We start from the raw sequence: 20,424 nt of genomic DNA, 5'->3' as shown, positions 1-20,424 counted from the left end.
AAGGCACCCTCTGCAATGCTGTTCATGGTGGCTGGGGCTGTGGGCTTCTGTACGGATGACTGTGTACAGTGTATCTGTGAGAACTACTGGAGAGTTGTAGAGTGAGGAAGTAATGACATCTTCCTTTCCATAGCAGTTAACTAATCTAAGCCAAATTGCAGGCTCTTCTTAACTTTTGGAAAGCAGTTTCCATCTGGTTAGATGAATACCAAAAGCATGTCCATGCCTATGTCAGTTTCAATCATGAGTGCAAACAAGGAAGGTCTTTACTGGAGCTTTCTGCCCTGATACTTCTGGTGTCATTTCCTTCTCTAAGAAAGAAGTCTCTCCATGTTAGCAGGCATTTGCAACATCTGTACAGACAGCTCTTTTGATCGGGGCAGTGCTGAAGTGCAAAGGTCTATTTTTTTTTTTTTTTAATTTATTTAAAGGTTTAAAAAATGCAGCATCACAATGTCAGGTGGGTGTAGCAGAAGCCCTGCAGCACCTGGCATCAGGTGGTGCAACACAAGCAGTATTTGGGATTGAATATGGAAAGAAAAAAGTGGAGTGGTCAGACACAACATCATAAATCTAGCCCCGCTGGTCACCGCTTTGTTTTTGATGCTTTTTTTTTTCCATGAAAAATAGTTTGAAAGCTGAGCCAATGAGAGTAACCAGATGAATAATGTTAAGACTTTCTTCGGACCAGTATCTGTTTTGAGCTTTCTTTAGCTGCAAATAATTCTAAATTTTCTTCCTTTCAATGGCATTTTAAAGTGACACTTAGTACATAGTGAAGCCAATGTTTGTTCCATGTGTACAGTAATTGTATAAGTATGTGTTCATATGAACTTTTATCTTTCTGTTGGCTAGAGAAGCTAGCAAATAGTAAATTATAGGGAGAGACATAACCAATTGCAAAGGTTTGTAGGCTTTAGTTGCCCAGACTGAATACCAACTCCTGTTGGCAAGTTATGTCAGAGCTGCCGAGGAGGATGAGGCTGTTTGTGATGGTTAGCTTGGTTGTGGGGATCCCATAATACCAGCACACACCTTTGGTGCTGACAACCCTAAATGAATTTAGTCCCCTGCTTAAGTCTGTTCAGCTTGTTTTGGTTTCTAATACCGAGTGTCTGAGCACTACACAAACTATTTCTCTAAGTGTCCAACGTAGTTTAATATGTAACTATCTTTCTCTTTCCATCCAGAAGATTATTTCTGTTCCCTGAGACTTTCACCCCTCTTTATTTAAATGGGTGGAATAAATCATATAAGCACTCTTTATTCATATTACTGCAAAAACTGTGCGATTTTTTTTCCTTTTACTTGGTAAATAAGGCTTTAAGATAGAAGTTGTGAACATGCCTGGTACACTTGGGACAAAGCTTAAGGAGAAGATCTTACAAAACTGGAGGTAGAGCTGTTGTGTTTGTAAGTCAGGGAGAAAAGAATTTATAAAGCTACAACTTCTTTGAGACGGAATTTCATGATACATTACATTCCAATGCAAGCCTCCTAAAGGGCCAACTGTCTACAAAAGAGGCTTAGCTTAAAATGCCACTGAAGGCCATTTAAGATAGTTTGTCCAACTTTGCACTGAAGTGGAGGAAGAACACATTGTAATTTGTCCTGTTGTGACAGAGCATTAGCAGTAATAGCCTAAAACGCCAAGGCTATTTCTTCCGCCATCTCCTTACTGATGTTAGGTAGCTGCCTAGAGTCACTTTTCTTGTTTGACCTATACAGAACAGCAGACTGTGCTCCTATGTTCTCTCCTGGACTTGAAGAAGTTTTTAAACCAATTCTCTCTTTCCAAAGCTGTATGCATTCATGCTGGCATCCTCGATAAAGCTGGGACACAAACAAAAAAGCAAACAAAACAGTCACAATAGTATTCAATGCACTTAAACTTGGAGGAAATGAAAATCAATATTTGTCAAATGGAGGGAAAAGGTAAAATGGACTAAGGAAAATATCTGGCTTTCTTAAAAGCCATTAGTGAAAATGAAAAGTTGACAGCAATACTGAAATTTAATTTAATGCATTGGTGCTGTTTGAACAGATTTTTTTTCTTCCTTCACCTCTGTCCACTGATGCTTAGATTAACTTGATGCACACACTTTAATATTAAATGCTGTTGAATGGAACTTATTACATTTTAATTGTGCATAGTTTAGAGCCTGAAAGCATTATGTAAAGGTTTTGCCTGTGGTTAAACTGTGAGGGCCTTATTTAGTAAGTGAAACTTCCATCTTCTGGGCACGTGTCACCTTGGGCAAGCTGTTCTAATCTATTGATATGCTCCATAAAATGTTGCTAACAATAGTTCCTTACTTTTCATTTTCATTTATTTTAAATATTTAGATAAGAAATTGTTCAGAACACACTTTTACTATATGTGCATACTACATAGGTGCTCATGGAATAGAAATGGTTATAAATATCTTATTCACAATGCCACATGCTTAGTTTCATGTCATATTTATTCAGAAGAAAAATGCGGGATGATGTATGGTATGGCAGCTCAAGGTAACCTGTTGCCTCAGTGTCTTCCTAATTTTTTGAAGCTAGTGTGTGAGGTAGGAAGATGGGAAGGGGCTAGGACTAGCGTGTTGTAGTAGAGTGCACACTGAAATGGAGTGAGAAAATTGGGGTCCTCTGCAGTTGTTGGTTTTGGTGAAGGCCTTATAAAGCTGTCTAATGCTATTTTTCTCTCCTAGGGTGTATATCTGCATGTACTATACTCTGCTTGCTGGTAGTAATTTTATAATGCTGCCATTTCTTGAAATGCAGCTATAGTTTTTTCACTGTCTGCTCTACTGTTGAGCACTAGGAATGATGATAAAGGCCATATTTTGGGATCCTCTGAGGGATTTTCTCCATTCTGTTTGATCAAACTGCTTTTTATAACCCTATATATAGCAGTGATGATCTTTGCTTTTGAAAGGGTAACTCTGGGTTTTGAAACTTTGGTCATATATGGTACGAGTCTTCAACTTATGTTTATGTTCAAATCTTTACCCCGTACAAACTTGCAGAGAAACAGAATGTAAGGATTTTCATTTCTTCAGGAGTCTGAAGTATCAGGACTTCACGTTTAGTTGACAGCTTTTATGTACTACTTGTCTAGAAGTGCTTCCTCTTTATCTAAAAAGTAGATTTTGACAGCAGTAATGACAATAAGAAAAAAAAATTAAAGGTCTGGACAGTAATCCCCCTGCCCCACTCTGCATCCCCCCCATCCCTTGATGAAGAATCTGTGCAGCAGTTCTGTCCCCACAATCCCCTGCAACTTCAAATTTCAAGTTTGTTCAATATTTTGCTATCTCAATTTCTATAATACTCAATTTAAACCATCACAAAGAATCATGACTTTTAGAAAGTGCTGGGCCTGCTCTGACCAAAAATTAGACTTTTAAAAAGTGTTGATGCAAGTTCACCTAAAATCAGTACTGTTCTGAGGAAACAAATGGCTGAAATCCCATGACAGTGGACAGTTACCAGCTGATGTGCTAGACTAACATAATGAGATAGGGCTGACAAAAGAACAATCTGGCAGCAGTTTTGTAAAAAAAAAAGTTTTTATTTTATTTATTTATTTTTATTTTTTTTTATGGCTAGTTAAAGGAAAGCAATTAGTTTGTGTTTGAGTGTTGTTTATGTGTGTGAGTGGGGCAACATGCTGATTCTGAACCATGATGCAGTCAGGCACCTGTAGCTGAAATGGCACATGCCTGTGGGGAGCTGTATGCAGTAGGCTCTTGGCCCTTCACAGGTGGCCAAACCCAGGCTGCTACATTTCCAGATTAGTTTTTTGGGAGATATGACTGTGTGCAGACAAAATTCTTGTACAAATACTGACCGTCAAAGGTTCTGAAATAGGGAGTCCTGTGGTGATGTGATATATCATTCTTCAGACGTAGTAATTTTCTTTCTTCTTCTATTTTCATTTCTTTTTCCTCTGCTTTTTCTCTCTCTGCAGTTAAAGCTCTGTATAATGTTGACAGCTACTGGAAAAGGTTGTAACAGCAGTAGAACTGGCAAAAGATAGGAGTATTTATAAAAAAAAAAAAAAAAAAAAGTCACAATAAATCTAAGATTAAACATCAATAGCTAGCAGCTGTAACACCCCTACTCCCTCTCTGTTAAGCAGTAAAACCAAGGTATAATTTGGAAAGGACCCAAGCTGGGATTGAAGAAACCAATCTATTCTGCATGCTAAGGGGAAGTTGAGATGTTCATGTACAGCATGGCATTTCCTCAGTTTCTGCAGAGCCAGCCCCCTGCTTGTGTGCTATAGGAAGTGAGATTTTTTTCTGCTGAGATGTAAAACTAAATGTCTGTTGGTGATTGGACCATCTGAGTCTTTCCAGTATCGCTGTAACTACCCAAAGATGATGGGACATGCCCGCAGTTATTAGGACAGATCTCTGCTGTGGGAGACTGGAGGGGCTGAAGTCCACTGAAATGGCTTAATGTACCTTCATGGTGTTTGTAGAGTAAGAAGCAATGTGCAGAGAAATTTTTGGCTATAGCAGTGGCAACTGTGGAAATGTCTTGGATGACTTTGTCTTGAACTAAGAATTGATCTCATCTTGTCTCTCTTCAGCACATCACGAATACAGAGGTCTCGGGTTACCCTCTGTATTCCTTTCTTCCAGTAAAGTCCAGCTTGGACTCTACTTGGTCCTCTGTATTTTTATTTTATTTTATTTATTTTTTTTTCTCCAGTGGAAGCAGTTAATCTAAGCACTCCGAGGAAATCTTAAAAACCTCTCTTAATTCCCTCCATGAATTGCCTTTTGATATATGGCTTTCTTCTTCACTTCCTCTCTAAAGACTTGTGTGGATGTAGCACTGTCCTTTGAAATGGCTGAATTTCAGTATGGGAAGCTTTTGCTATCTTTTGATTACGCTACAAAAGGAGGTTGGCAGGGATGGGCAGTTCTGGCAGATCAGGGGCTTTATTTCAGAGGAGGGTGAGAGTACATTGGCTGCAAATAGCTGCTGAGCCTTTTGCTGGAACCTTATTTCATTACTATTCAATGTCCTCTTGCTTCTATTCTTTGTTTCAAAGTACACGTATTTGATTTTTTATTTTTTTTTTCTTGAGAAATACATTTAGAAAGAAACTCTTCACCATACATACATGTGAGGGGAAGGGTAAATTTTTTCTGGGGTTCTGTCTGATACAAAATTACAGTACAGTTCCTGAGAAGAAACCTACATTTTCATCTGGGAGAACTGTATAATGTAAGCCTCTTCTACGAGTGTTTCCTTCCTGTTTCTTCACCTCAAAATGTTCTTTTTTTTTTTTTTTAAATGTTGTTATCAGTTTCCTGTGCTAAAACATTAAGTACTGGATTTCTCTGGATTCACCTGAAGAGCAATAACCCCAGTTTACAATAAATGAGAAGTAATTCTAAGTAATATTTCAGAAGGTTTGTTTGTTTGTTTGTTTTGGCAGCAGAGGGAGTGTTAATTCCAGAAGCATTTATCCAACACTGCTGGAAAAAAATGGACAAGGCATTGTAAAGACCCGAAATAGAGAGTGAAACTATTTAATAGTGGTCAAATACTGCTATCAAAATTAGTCTTTACTAACATCAGAAATGTCACATCCTTCTGGTTCAGTAATAAACCTACAGTGACTCATCAGGGTGGTGTTGTGGCTTTTTCTCTGCCCTTATGGAGCAGGGTATTGATCAGACTGTGAAATAATACAACAGCTGAAGCTCAGGTAGCAGATATGCATTGAATTGATCTCACTTTACTAAGCCCCTGTATCCCAGAATTATTTATAGCAGAAGGATTGACTCTGGAAAACAACTTTGATAAATACCACCCTGTAGCACCTGTTTAAGTGATGGGGAAAAAGCACTCCCTAGTTTGTTAACTTTAAGTATTGGGAGTAGAAGTGGTGTGCCCATAATAATATTATGATTCATACAAACCACTTTTCAACCAGCTCAATATATTTCATTACCTCCTTTCCAGCAGAAGTATTGATTTTTTGTTTTGTGGTTTTATAACACAATTTCAAGGCTGTTGTAGTTTAATGAGCCATGTTCTTATGATGTTTAAAAAGATTTGAAGCATTTGCTGAAATAAATATTATGGATTGCCCATCTCTTGTCACCGCTTTTTTTCTCCTACCCGTATAAACCCAGCCCAAGAATGAATAGGGCAGCCAGCTATGCGGCTTTTTGTGTTTGAGATCAAAGTGCTACCAGAGAACAATAGCAGGCCACACTTCTGTGTTCATGACCACACACAGCAGCACCTGCAGAGCCGTAAAATGTCATTGTTGCTTCTGCAGTTTGAGCACAGAGGAAGCACCACTGAGGTGGCAGATGATTCTAATAATACTTGATGTGAATTGATGGGGAAGGAGGACCATAACACAGAGGGCTTTTTATTATAAGCCTTGACTTCCCAAGCTGTGAACAACAGAATACTGCACCTGTGGACTTTCTTCAAATCAACCATTATGGAAAGTGACAGATTTTATTAACTTAAGGAAGAACTTTTCAACATGGGAGATTTGCAGCTTATTTTGGAGACGTGAAGAAAAGAGAAAAAAGCAGACTAGTATGCTACATATTTTTCTACTGCTTATATTTTTCTAGTGGAATCTGTGCTCTGCTTTTTGAGTATGTTATAGAATTGGAAGAGCATCATTAGAAATACTTTTATCTTAAAAAAAAAAAAAAAGCTTTTTTTTTTTTTTTTTTAACACATTGCTTCATGCTTTATATTATGTGAAGATAAAATTAGCAATAAAATAAATATATTACTTGAAGAGATGCATGCAATAACTTCGGGAGGCTAAGGATGGATGAGGCTTGAAAAAAGTTTCTGGGGAAAAAAAAGTCCTCCAAAGCAAAAGTGATTTATACTAGGCATTGTCTTTGTACATTCAGCTCCTCATTTGTGCATCTCTCTTCAGCGTGGTTCTGGGATGGCAGGGACTGGATATGAGGCCTGTAGGATGGTGGTGTCATCAAAGGCACATCTAGGTAAATGGTGTTGACTTACCTTTGAACAGTACAGAGCTTACTTTCCGCTTCAAACAGGTCAGCTCTTCCTTTTTTTTATCTGCAACAGAAACACAGCACTGCTTGAAGATATCTTCTGATATTTCTGTTTTGGGGTTGTTACAGTATCAATCTGGTTTATAGAGTAAAGCAGAACACACTCAGTATTTCCTTGCACTGGTGGCTGTCGTGCCCTGTGGTATAACACCAAGGTACTGCAAAAGTTGGAAAGATTAAATGTTTTGTGGTCAAATGTTAGAGCGACTTCTTAAAACCTATACCAGAAATGCACAAAATGCATGATATGATTTACCTAGAATTTTTCATTTATCTGTTCTGATTTTACTATGGCTGCAATGATTTTGCTAGGTGTAGATACAAGCCTCTGGTACCCACATGAATCCAAACACTTGAAAATATTTGTGTATGTGCAATTAGTATCCAGATGATGATATAACTGAGGCAGCCTTAAAAACAGAAACACACAAAAAGGGAAAATTTGCCATGAGCACTATCTTCCTATGATAACTTTTACAGTCAGTTTTGAGTGAATCTTAGATGTAGTAATTCATGCAATATTAATGGCTAAAAGTTGATAAATCAAGCATAAAGTCAACTGGATCATGATTATTAGCTAAAAGCATAGTGCTTTCTGCTGATTCTTTTTGTTCTAAAAATAAGCTCTGGATGAACTAGAAATCATTTTGCAGGAAACCCTTAAGTAAAGTGGTCATGCAGAGTATTGGTGGAATATTACACTTTTCATTTGCACAAACAGATGGTAAGCTTGGCCTTAGATTTAATCAGGGGATGACAGACAGGTAGCACTTTTGTAAATTTCAGATGGAAGCTTCCTTCTGGAGAGAAAGAAATTGCTTCATATTCAATAGCCTCTATACCAGGAAAGAGAAATACTCACCAGATATTACTATCCTCAGTGTTTCTTTAACTTGCCTTCTTTAACTTTTCTTTAACTTGAATTAACTCATACAAGAAAGCTGATGATGCAAAAAGCTTTGATTTGTTCACTTCTTCCTTTTCCATTTTGGCAATGTATCTAGCAATCCACAACACACAGAGATGGGGCTGTTATAAACTTGCGAAAAAATAACTGCCTTAGGCAGGACTCATGGATCTCTGACTATTCTTTTTAGCTAATCTTTTAGATAAGATTTTGATATCATTTGTTTTTTTCCCCTCCCAGAGCATAATACCTGGTAACCTAAGCACATACAATCTGTTTCAGAAGAGAGATTCAGGCAAGTGCAGCCACTGGTGTGTTTTAATGTCACTGCAGAGATTGTGTTACCTTCCTAGAAAAAAATCTTTTTTTCTCCCCTTCAAATTGAAGTCCCCTGATACCCCTGTCAGAGACCATTTGTTATGCAGAGTTTTGTGAAGCAATCAAAATTAATTCACAGTGATCTTTTCACCCAGAACCCCCAGCTTCAAATAATGGGCTTTCTCAACAGGTGCTCATTGTGGCAGTTTGACTCCAACTTGCCAGACTAAAGATTTTATTCTTCAGCCATATTTAAGAAAAAAAAAAAAATCCTAAACTTGCAATTTACTAATCTTAAGCAGCTGCCCAGGAGGGCACACCTGCTTAAAAGTGATGTCTTGTCTTTGAGATCTAAAACCTAAAGATGTTTCCATATTTGTCTATTTCTGGATTTGTAAAATCTCTTTTACAAGTCACTAGAAAATCTGTCCAACAAAAATGCCATGTAATATCTTAGTCTTTTTAGGAATCAGAGTGTGTTTTGTTTTCCTCTTGCAGAAGAGCAAAATTCCCTGTGAAGACTAAGATTTTTTGATTTTTCCTAAGTTAGAATCTGTAGTATACTTCATTGTGAAATGAATCAAAAGTAAAATAAAACAAGTGTTTCAAAGGTAGTAATAATAAGCTATATTCATTTTGACTGTTGAGAACTTTGACGAATGTTTGGCCACCTCTTGCAAGCACTGTTTAAATATGCTTCATATGAGCTTCAAAACCAAAAATCAAAATCATACAGGGTTTTTACAGGATGATTTAAAAAAAAAAAACTTTATTCAGTAAAAATAAATTTAAAAAAATACTACAGAACATATCAGAAGTACTCGTACTGCTATTGGTACCAATATAACATAATATTCTCATTCCTTTAATTGTAAATAGCCAGAGAATTAATGGAATACATTGCCAGTAGAGAAAGGTTCCTGTGGAGGGTTAGAGCCATGCTGGTCAAAGCACATTTACACTACTATAATTGTCGAAGCAGGTACTGTCATAAGTAATCTTACAGCTATTATGGTAAAAAATAGCTTAAGCTATAACCGTGACCAAGATACTGTATTCGTTGTACCTCTGCAAAACAACATGTGGAACTGGCTTCACCTTACTGGTGAAGTAGGATTGGAAATTTTGGGAGCATCAGAGTAGTATTAGAACATGCAAAGCATCTACAAAAGAGGAGAAAAAAACAATTGTTTTAATTCCTAAAAATGTATTTTTAGACAAGTTGATTGTCACTTTTATGGTATTTAAGAAAGGAAATCCTTGCCTGAATTTGTTTTGTTTTGTATGCCACCTTTAAGATTAGTTTTAAGAACTGCCAGGAAATGTTTGCCTTTGTATAGCTATTGTTAGTGATTGATTGTATTGATGATAACACTGCTGTAGGTTGAAACTGGGGCTTTTGACATTGTCCTCCATTTTAGAAAGTTTGTAAGAAGTCATTAAGCCCCTTTATTGAACCAGGTAGTTGAAACAGTGGGGGCCTCCAACAATCCACATACACATGACACTGCCCAAAACAAAGACACACGTGAGGCCTCTCAGGCAGTTGCAGACAGAGGGGCTTTATTGAGCATTGCTTTAACACAACTGTTTGAAGGAGAGAGAATCAGCAAAAACAGCTTGTAAGGAGAAAGAAAAAGCAGTAAAAAAGCATCAGCCAGAACTGCATGAACACTGGTAGCATTTACTTGAGGAAAGTGTCAGAGCTTTTTGAGTTAGATGTTGAGAAAAGAAAGCTTCACATTAAGAGAAAAGAAAACATCTCCAGCTGTTTAATTCTTCTTATGTTCAGGGAAGCAGGATTTTGTTTGCCTCAAAGAAGGAGCTGACTTTATCATCAACTTCTGCTAATGGAAAGAGAGTGCCCTACACTGGCTCTCTGCTGAAGTCAAGACAGGGTGACATTGTTTTTTATTTCAACAGCATCATTTTTTGAGGACTCAAAATATTCTATAAATGTAGGTATTAGCCCACATCAGTGCCCTGAGGAGTGGACAAATATCATTTTATCTTCTTAATAAAGTGACTGAAGGAAGGATTAGGTAAGCAGTTTGCCCAAATCCAGCAGTGACTTGGTCACAGAGCTAAGAAGGGAATCTAGGGTCCCACATTTCTTTTTATTCATACTGGTGTAAACCAGATGTAACCAAGAGAAGGATCATGTCTTAGTAGCTGTGACACCTGATTCCCTGCTACAGTTATGAATGCAATCAGGCATTCTCTGGAGCTGAGTGAAGTACAGAAGCTCTGATGCTAGGTCCCTTTCTCTTGATACATTTGCAGTGAGATCACTAGTACATACATATTTGTGTGAAACCTGGAATATAGCACCTGCCACATCGTGCCACAATATATCCAAAGCTTTATAGAAATGAGGAGGTGTCCTGGGTGATGAGATGACTTCCCCAGACTCAGCTGTACATAACTCATTAGCTACCAATGTGTCTTAGTATCTTTTATTTCTATAGGGGCAATTTAATTCAGCTTCTTTAATGAGTTCTAAACTAAACATGAAAACACTTGTTGCTTACACTTTTGTCCATAAGAGAAAAATATTACTTATCACTGATGCACGTGAAGCAACCCTACACAATTAAAGCATTTACACAAATGGAGACTCGCGTGTTTATATTCAGGTTCTCAATCACACTGAGGAAACTTTTTATCTGTTTAGCCAAAAAGCACACCCAGTAGATTGCAGAAACATGAGAGTGCACGAGCAAAGTAGAATACTGCATAAATGCTTAGAGATAACTTATAGCAGCACAGAAAACTAGGCTGTAGCATCATATCCATGTAAAGATAGCATGCTGCTTTGAAACTGGATAAGCTTTGTATAATCTCTTACCTTCCCATTAAAAAATCATATTGCTGAAGACTTAAAAATCAGCTCAATATATAAACAATGCAATGATTTCTTCGTAAAGCTGCCAGCAGTATCACTTACCAGCTGTTAGATGTATGTATCTGTTTCAATGGAATATTTAACTTCAGTATAGCTGACTGGTTTATTGTTTATTGTTGTTGATGGTGTAACTGATTACTTTGTTGCTATTCATTTTGATAATGTGCTTATCTATTACTCTTATCCATTTTGAGGCTGGGGAAATAAAGAAGTTAACTGCTGTCAAGCGTTGCTGAGGTATAACTCTCTACTTCTCAAATTAGTCACTTCTTTTTCTTCATTTTTTCTCTCCACTTGGCAAGAGCTGCATCTTTCTTACTACAGCTTCTTTTAACACAAAGAAAAATGAGATCAATTTATATATATACAGTAAGGGAATATTACAATTTTGGATGGAGGACCTCCATGGCATCAGTAGCATTCAGACCTACAGTAAATTTCTGGCTCTGTATAGGACTGTAGAAGGGTTTTATTCATTGGCACTGAGTTTTCATCTGCAAGGGGGAAGTGGGTATACGTTTGGTTTCACGTGAAAATCGCTTTGATTCTACTTATCTTAATGATCATTTTCTGAACTTTAGTGGGTGTATACCTTTTTCAGAGAACATTTTGTATGTCACATAAGCCTGCTGTTACACCTTTTGATCTGAAGACAGGACATCCCTAATTACCACATCTAGTTGCTTGAGAAGGGTGCCATCTCGCCAGACCAGTGGTGCCATGTGGGGAGCACAGCAATCCCTTTGCAGTGGGTAGAGGATGAACAAGTGAGCCTGGTCATTCCCAATATGCCTGCTCTCCAGCACTCTTGCCATCAGGGCACAGGTGTGAGGGTCCTTTCATCTGCATGCCTCTCCTCACAGCCTTATGTGGAGAAACCTTCTCATGTCCCCAGCTGCTAACGATATAACTATTGACTGTAGAACACTATTCAGTAGATGAATTCACATCCTTTTTTTCTTTATGAATATGCACATGCAAAAGAATATCTTTGAAAATATTATTTATCTCTTGAAGATTCTCCAGTAAGTGAACTATAGCGTATTAAATTCAACACAATTGTGTTGACATAACCCTGTTTCATTGCTTGCATAAAGTGTGGGGAGAAGTTATTCTGTCAGGCTACTTGGATATCATGAGCCAAGTTTGCTAGTTCTAAGTATTCACTGTGTACAAGGTCATTTTGTTTAGATAAGCATTCCCATTAAGGTCTCAGGCTTGCTTCACATGAGTAGGCATGCTGGGATGAATAGGTGAACAACTGGCTTGTAAGAGCAGTTTAAGCCTGGATTGTTTTTATGTTGGTTTGGTTTGGGGGGGGTTCTTAAGTTCATCTTTTCTCTTACTATTTTAGCACAAATTCTTATTACTTGAAGACTAAGAAACAAATACTGTGCTTTCTTTTGATAATGACTTAACATATTTATTTTAGTGAGGTCAGAGTATTCCAAAAACAAGATGTTAAGACACAAAATAAGAAAACAATTGAGTTTTGTATCTAAAATGAGGTAGAAATATGGTGTAGTGGTTTAGATTTTGCTGGGATCTCCCCACCTAACAACTTAAGACCTTAATAATAATTCTCAGATGGATAAACAGAGAAGCAGTCAAATTCTCTGCTTTTGTTTTTTAAACTTCTGGTAGTAACTTCCTGCCAGGGGAATTGTAGTTACTTGTACAAAAGACAAATGTGCAGTAAATGTAAATTAGGACATCTTCACTGAAGTGTGTGTGTGTGTGCTTTGTATGCCTTGATTTGAGCAGGTTGTTGGACTTTATGATCTCCAGAAGTCTCTTCTAACTAGATTCTTTCTATGATTTGAAGTATACAGATAGAAGCAGTGCTAAATATATAAAATACAATTACATGAATGTTTTTTTAAAAATAGGCTAAAACCAGGAAAAAGCAAGGGTCTAGGCTGTTGTCTTACAAACTGGTTTTTCTTTTTAATTTTTGTATGAAGTACAGCCATGAAATCAAGTAATAGGTTTGCAAAGTACCTTATGAATGCCTAATATCAGTATGAGGCTCTTTGAGATGACAGAGGAAGGAGGGAACAAACAATGTCTCCCGTCTGGATAAACTACAGTAGGGTGGTCAATAACCTTATAATTTCTATGAACCTTCTCCAAATAATGTAAAGAACAATGACTGTCTAGAAAGAAGTCAACAATTTTTCTGCTTCCTTCCTTCCTTGGCTATTAATCTCTTCTTTCAGTGAATATAGCATGTGTAAGCCTTGTCTGAGGCACATGGAGAAAAGCTAGGTTTCTGGAGAGGCAGATGGTGGTGCTGAATACTGCTCTCTGAGGGACATAGCAGGACTGTAGTGCAAAGAGCACATGAATTACATGGTACATATTTTTAAGATATGAATGCTATGTTCTAATCAGTGCAGAGATCATAGCTTATCTACAGAAGTCATTTTTATTTTCATGTTGAAGAGATGGGTTCATTACCTCAATCTGTTGGAGGTCACTTATTGGAAGTCTGCGTTAAAATGGCAGGTGTAATTGCTGGGTGTTGTTATTTCTCATATCTAGTTTTGTATCCCAACATCCCTAGGCTTCTGTTTTAGCTGTTCTCCCTTCAGATGAGGTAGAGTTGCTTTCCTGTCTGTCAAGTTTTCTGAAATACTTTACTTTTCCTGTAAAGGTAAGGTAATATAGACGGAGGAGCTGTTACTGCAATGTAGTAACTCTGCTTTTCCACTGGATGGTGTTTGAGTCAGTCTGCAGTTCTGGGTTAAGTCTCTCTATGCCAAGACAATGAATAACTCGTTGTGCAACTAAACGCAAGAATCCCAAGGCCATTTTAGTGATCTGAGATGAAATTTTGTTCTTCGTGTTTATTACAGGCTGTCAGAATTTAGAAATCTGTAGAAATTATAAATGCAATGAACATGTTAAAATGTGATCACTGTAGGATGATAAATGGAGGGTTTCCCATATCTATGTTAATTCAACTTCACCATTATTGCCTAAAGCAACCTTTAATTCCATTCTTGTATTTTAATTAAAATGGGCGGATTACTCTGGACTGGATTTGTCTTATTTTCTCCCACTGAGCAATACTTCACACAGTTGGTGGCCACTGAAACTTAAGTAGGGCCAGATTTGCTGAGTTGTTGCACAGTAACAGTACCAGAGTTTGCTACTCTTTCCTGAGTACAATAGTGTTATATGCTTATTTTAAGATAACATTGTTCCCGAACTGGAATAGCAGGTTCAAATACTTTTTCTGAAGTTCAAAATAAATATTTCACATACTTCCTTTAAAAACAAACAAACAAACAAAAATACATACAATTTAGTACCACCTAATTACTCCTTGAATGCTTTTTTCACCTCATCTTCCTTTTCATTATACTTTTTTGGCATGCATTGAGAAGTTACAGCCAAAACTGAGATACAACTTTTGCTATACCCACAACAGAGAGGAATAAGACAAGTAATGCACTTGATCTCCTGTTGTGTGTTATCTTTTGTACTCCATCCAGGAGAGAACTGGAAAATATCTTGAAGTGCACTGATATTGTTGATCATTAAATAAGCCATGTCTTATTTTCTTTATGGCATTATACTCATGAAAAGCCTTGCATATAGGCTCAAACAATATGAGGAATTTGCAGTGACAGTAAGTGTGTATATGTGTGTGTGTGTGTGTATATATATATATGTATATATACACACAACTCAGCTTGTAGCCACAGGGACTTGAGTTTGATTTGATTTTGATATTGAAATATATATATGTTATTCAGTATAAACAAAAAAAAAATAATGATTTTGGTATTGAAATATATACATGTATATTATATATACTGTTTTGTATAAAGCATTTTTTGTTTTTATTTATTTTTTTCTTTACCAATCAAACTGAAGTTAGAGGACAATACTCTGCTGTTGAGTTGACCAATGTCTCTGGGGCAATATACAGCTATCAAAAGAGAGCTTCTAGAATAATAGCATAAGGTCAGTTGCTGCCAACTTGAATAACATCAAGAGCATACACTTGTTTTCTTCTTCACTACTGAATAAACCAAAGAAAACAAGATTGGAAATTGCATTTGTCTAAACATGCTAGGAATTCTTTATGGCTGTACAAAATGAGGCTGGAGTTTCTGCCATGTCTTTTCCTCTCTAGCTCAAAGAAAACTTCCTTCCTCTTTAAAAACAAAAAGGTGAAATTTACTCTCAGTGACCAAAGCCAAAGGTGTGAAGTTTGAAAGACTAATTGTAAGATCTAATTTTGCACAAACTTTACTGAATATGCTTTGAGTTGGAGTAGCAGTCTTACTTGATAAAAAGGAGAGAGAAGACAATGGAAATAGACCTGTTGACTCTCCTGGGCTTCATGTCTCACCCAGAAAATGTATCATAAACAATTATAAAAGTAGTGAACTTCAGCAAAAAGTCACCTTGAATCTGGAGCCATTCCAAAAGCTTTCAACCTACATTATTTTCCAACCGTGTCACTCTCCCTAACTATCCGTGTCACAAAGTATTACACCAAAGATGTCAGCTGTAATTTGTTTTCTTAAATATCTGACTTAAAATATATGTCAGGCACCTTGTACCATCTGTCAGACAACTGTCAGAAAGGGCCAAGAGGGGAACACCTGAGAAAAGTGTGGTGCTCTAAAAGGTCTATGCATGGAAGTGGCATCCAGGATGAACAGCTACTTCAGGAGATCCTGGAAAATCCATTAGTGTAGCTTTCCCAGCCTGAACAGATACAGGAAGTTTTGACAATCTTGGATCAGATTCTGCTGCTGGACGGTCTCTGGTGGCTTTGGATAGTTGGTTACTGCTTGCAATAGCCTTACAGCTGGCTTGAAAGGGTTCCTAACAGGAGCTGGAGTGTTACCCTAGCATCTTGGCCAAATTCTAATTATAGTTTATCTATTTGAAATTCTTCTACAGTTTTGTTTAATTATTCTTTGTAGACCAGTGACTTTCTAAGTAGAAGCATTAAGCCAATATTTGTTTAGTTATGTGTTAACTGTGTTTTATGCTGTGTCTTTATTACCGCATATAATAAGACACTACCTGTTCAAAGCAGATCACTTTTTTTCTTCAATCTGTTTTCTATAGGATATGATGATATTTTTTTCTTTGCCTCCTGCCTTCTATTTTTATGTAACTTTTCTTCAGGCCTGAAAAGCAAACCGTACTTCATTCAAATATTATATGTTTCATTGATGGCAGTGTTATGTCCCTAGATGTATGCCTGATGGCATAATAAGCTCAGTAGTGGCACAGAGGAGTGGAGCCTTTCTATGACTATGATTTCAGTTTAAAAAGTATAGGAGATTAAATCTCATATTTAAATGTGTAAGAATCTGTTTATTTAAAGGATAGTATGTACTTTTATTGTAATGATTTTCTGGAATGTCTAATTGTGATTCATAACAAAGTCAGTCCTTATCAGTGCTGTAAGTAGTTAAAATTAATATGGCCATATGCAGTAGTGTAGAAAATCATCTTGCAAGTATTTGTTTTAAAAATGATGGGCTACTGTCATGGCATGAAAAGCTATGGAGGCATTAATTCTCTCTTCTGTTACTTTACTAAGCCAATCCATATAAAAAGAGCAGATTAAATTGACTGACCCTCATATATTTAATGATTGCTGCTATTTGACTAAGAAACATTTCTCAGGAAGCAGCTTATCACTGGTTATCAATATTCTTTTAATTCCATGTTAGTTATTGGTGCACTTTGTTACTCTCCAAGATGCTCCATCTCAAGTGGTTCTTCAGCTTGCACAGCAAGCAAATGAGATGCTAAATGATTGCAAAAACAATTTGATTATAGTGTTTAATTCCTGCCCTATAGATTTTCAAGATCATTGATACTTTCTCTTCTTTGGTGGTTGTTGTTATTGTCTTTCTCACTGATCATTTTGCTGCCAGAATTATTTTTTCCTTTCATCAAATTGCATTTTGATCATTGCATTTTGATCTCAGCTTTCTTCAGTAAGTGATGGACTTCTATGTAGTTTTGCTTTAAGGACTATCCATGCCAGAATACGAATATTCACATTATCATTTGAACACTGACAGCAGATTTGCTGGACATTTGAAAATACACATAGAAGGATGAGTTTATATCAGCTAGAAAATTGTGTTTCCTATAAGACATGGATGTTGAGAATGAGACAAATTTATTCCATTCTGATCACCTTAGTAAATATGGTTAATCTTGCAAAACATCAAATACTCTACACCAGGTTCAGAAAACTACTTCTAAGTGAATGTGTAGTCATTTAGAAATCAAAAGAGTATTCACTTGCTAAAACTTAAACAGGTGTTTATCTGTTTTAGTGGAGCCTTAGACTGAGTTTGTCATGACGTATGCTACTGTAGTGGTTTCAGATGGAGTGATTTTAGGTCCTGCAGGTGTCACTTATTTCCACTTGCTCAAAGAAGAATTACCTTGTTTTTTGTTGTTTTTGGTTGGTTTGTTTTGTTTCATGTAATTTTACTCATATAGTTTCCTATATTACATGGGAATATATTTCCTTGTATCAGAAATAGGAGAATTGTGTGTGTGTGTGTGTTTTTAAGTACAGTTAGACTTCAAAGATAAGATTTAGAATGATAGTCAAGGGACATGTTTCAAGGTGAAAAAATCTGCAATTTTGAGTTTTAAAGCATGCTACAAAACCATGGAAGTATTATATAAAGAGCTCTAGTTCCAAGATGTACATATTTGAACCTTGGAAATGTAAAAATGGGGGCCAAAATTAATTTCAAAATGCTTGATTGAAACTCTGATACCTAGGTAGAGTGTTATATGTGTAAACTCCAAGTAAGAAAAGGAAATTTTACTCCGTGTCCCTTCCCCCCTCCTTTTTTATTTATATTTTTTTTAATTTTTATTTTTTTTTTTAATTTTACCAAGTTACCCCAAAGAAAAAGGTTAAACGGGAAATATAATGCAAACAGGTTTTTTCAGTGTTAAACATTTAAGGAGCCAGACGTGATTTTAATTCACTTAGGTTGTAGTTTGTAAAAAACATAATTGGTGCTCGTGTCTCTGATAGGATAAAATTTACATAGGTTTTCATTATTTTTAAAACTTTTATTCCTCCTAGATTGCCATTAATCATTTCTTTGTTTCTGTTATGTTCATTCTTCTTGGGAACACTTGATTATTCTTTCTGGAAGAAATCTATAGAAATACTAAAAGTTTCCTGAAAAGACCATAGTTTTAGCTACTTATATAAAAGCATGTGATACACAGAGGCCCTGTGTTAGGAGGACTAAGGTGTATGAAAACAACTAAAAAGAAGGCTCTCCTGAAACTAAATCTTAAATAAGCATAGTTTGGAATATTGTGAATCAATTCAAGTACTCTTTCAACTGCGGACATGTCATGGAAATCTTTTTTTTTTTTTTTTTTTTAAACACTTGAAAATCTTAAACCTACAATTAACTTGTTAAAAAAAAATAATAATAGTAAATAAAAAGAGAGAGAGAGAGAGAGAGAGAGAGAGAGAGAGAAATACCCAACAGCCTGATTTGATTTAGGCTCTTGAGAGCATGGGGGTTCCCAGGCACAATCCTACCCCGGGCCAGCTAAGCATTGCTTGCAGTGTGCTGCTGGTGTCACTGCATTTGGCATCCTGTCCGCAGAGACTTGTCATTTTAGAAGTATTTTGATATTTTAGTCTAAAAATATTTTTTCAAAGACATAGAAAAGAGGGAGGTGTTTGATGCAACAATGAACAGTGCTGTGTAAATATGCTAGAGCTGAATGTTATAACATGTAGTCAGTTTTCCAGAATGGCAGAGCAAGATTCATTAATAATAGCAAAGTGTCTATATAGTGCTTTGAAAACGAGAATTTTGTCCTCTTTTTCTGGGAGTAAATTGGGTCAGAGTGTTCCCAGAATTTACATTTCAATTAAATATCCCAATAATAAGACATTGTGCTTATAGTGAATGATTCCTAGTCAGGGAAAGACGATATCTCCTGTTACTTTGTTAAAGAAAAGACCCTTCATTGCAAAAGGCCACACATCAGTAGTAAGAACTCTTCTTCCTTTTTTGTCTTCTTCAGTTAACTTAAACCTCTGTGAGGGTAATGTGCTGTAATCAGACCTCAGGCTTTCATTGTCTGGGTTAGATATGTTCGAATTTATATATTTTGATCTCTAGAGGTTTTTGGAAATACGAAAGGAAACAAAACTTTTCTTTGTTTCCTTTTAAACTCACCCACACCTGAGAAATTAGACAAACGATTCTCTTCCCTTAAAAGGAATTGTTCTTTCTGTATTGGGAGGAATTGCTCTACAATACACTATACAGAGCAGCTCATGCTTACAGTCTCCTTTTCTCACAAAGGTTTGCAAAATCTTGATTAAAACACCATTATCTCTGGACCTCCAAAGCCTATTTTTCCTGTCAACTACAAAAGAAGAATAATGTCAATCACAAATTTTATTAGTGTAAATTTTTCTTCCTGTGTACTTTGTTGTTTGTAGTATGGCTTTATTCAAAATATGAGATTGTTAAAAACATTTATTACACTTCAACTAAGAGGAACAAACTTTTCAAAGTAGTCACCAAGTATAGAGGTTCAGACATTCACTATCTACATATGTAGGTAGCATCTGTGAGACTCAACAGTGATTTATAGAAATCAGCTTAGATTAGGCTGCCTGTTGTCTACTAAAATTGTAGTGAAATACTTCCTTTGTTGAAATAACAATGATTTCAACAAAAGTGAAATCATAGTTATTCTGTCTGAATAAAAGAGATCCCAATAGAACGGTGTGTGTGTGTAAAAACTATCTTAGAGACTTCATATAAATACCTAAGAACTAAACCAAAATTGTTAGCAAATAGTCACTTTTAAGGAATGCTATTCAATTCTGTGGTCTTGTTTTGAGCAAACAAAATCTAATTAGTCATCTACCTGATGCAAGCTATCCCAGACTAAAGAGTCTCAAGTTGTGTACTTGCAATTGCTGGACAATCTATTTTATTTTTCTTGAAAATAAATAAATAAATGTTATGGAAAGTTTCTGAGTTAATCTGGAAATTCTTACCTCACTTGCTCCATACTGGGCAAGGATATCAGCATTCCCCAATTTATTCCAGTAAACAGGCCTGAGAATCTAGAGGTATTCTGGTATTTTGAACTTTCATAGACAGCACCATATTAATGCTTGCAACTATTCACTGCTGATTAGCAAAGACAGAGCT

This window comes from Aythya marila (assembly GCF_965140915.1).
Source record: "Aythya marila genome assembly, chromosome: 12".
NCBI classification, from domain to species: Eukaryota; Metazoa; Chordata; class Aves; order Anseriformes; family Anatidae; genus Aythya; species Aythya marila.
This window is presented reverse-complemented; position numbering follows the sequence as displayed.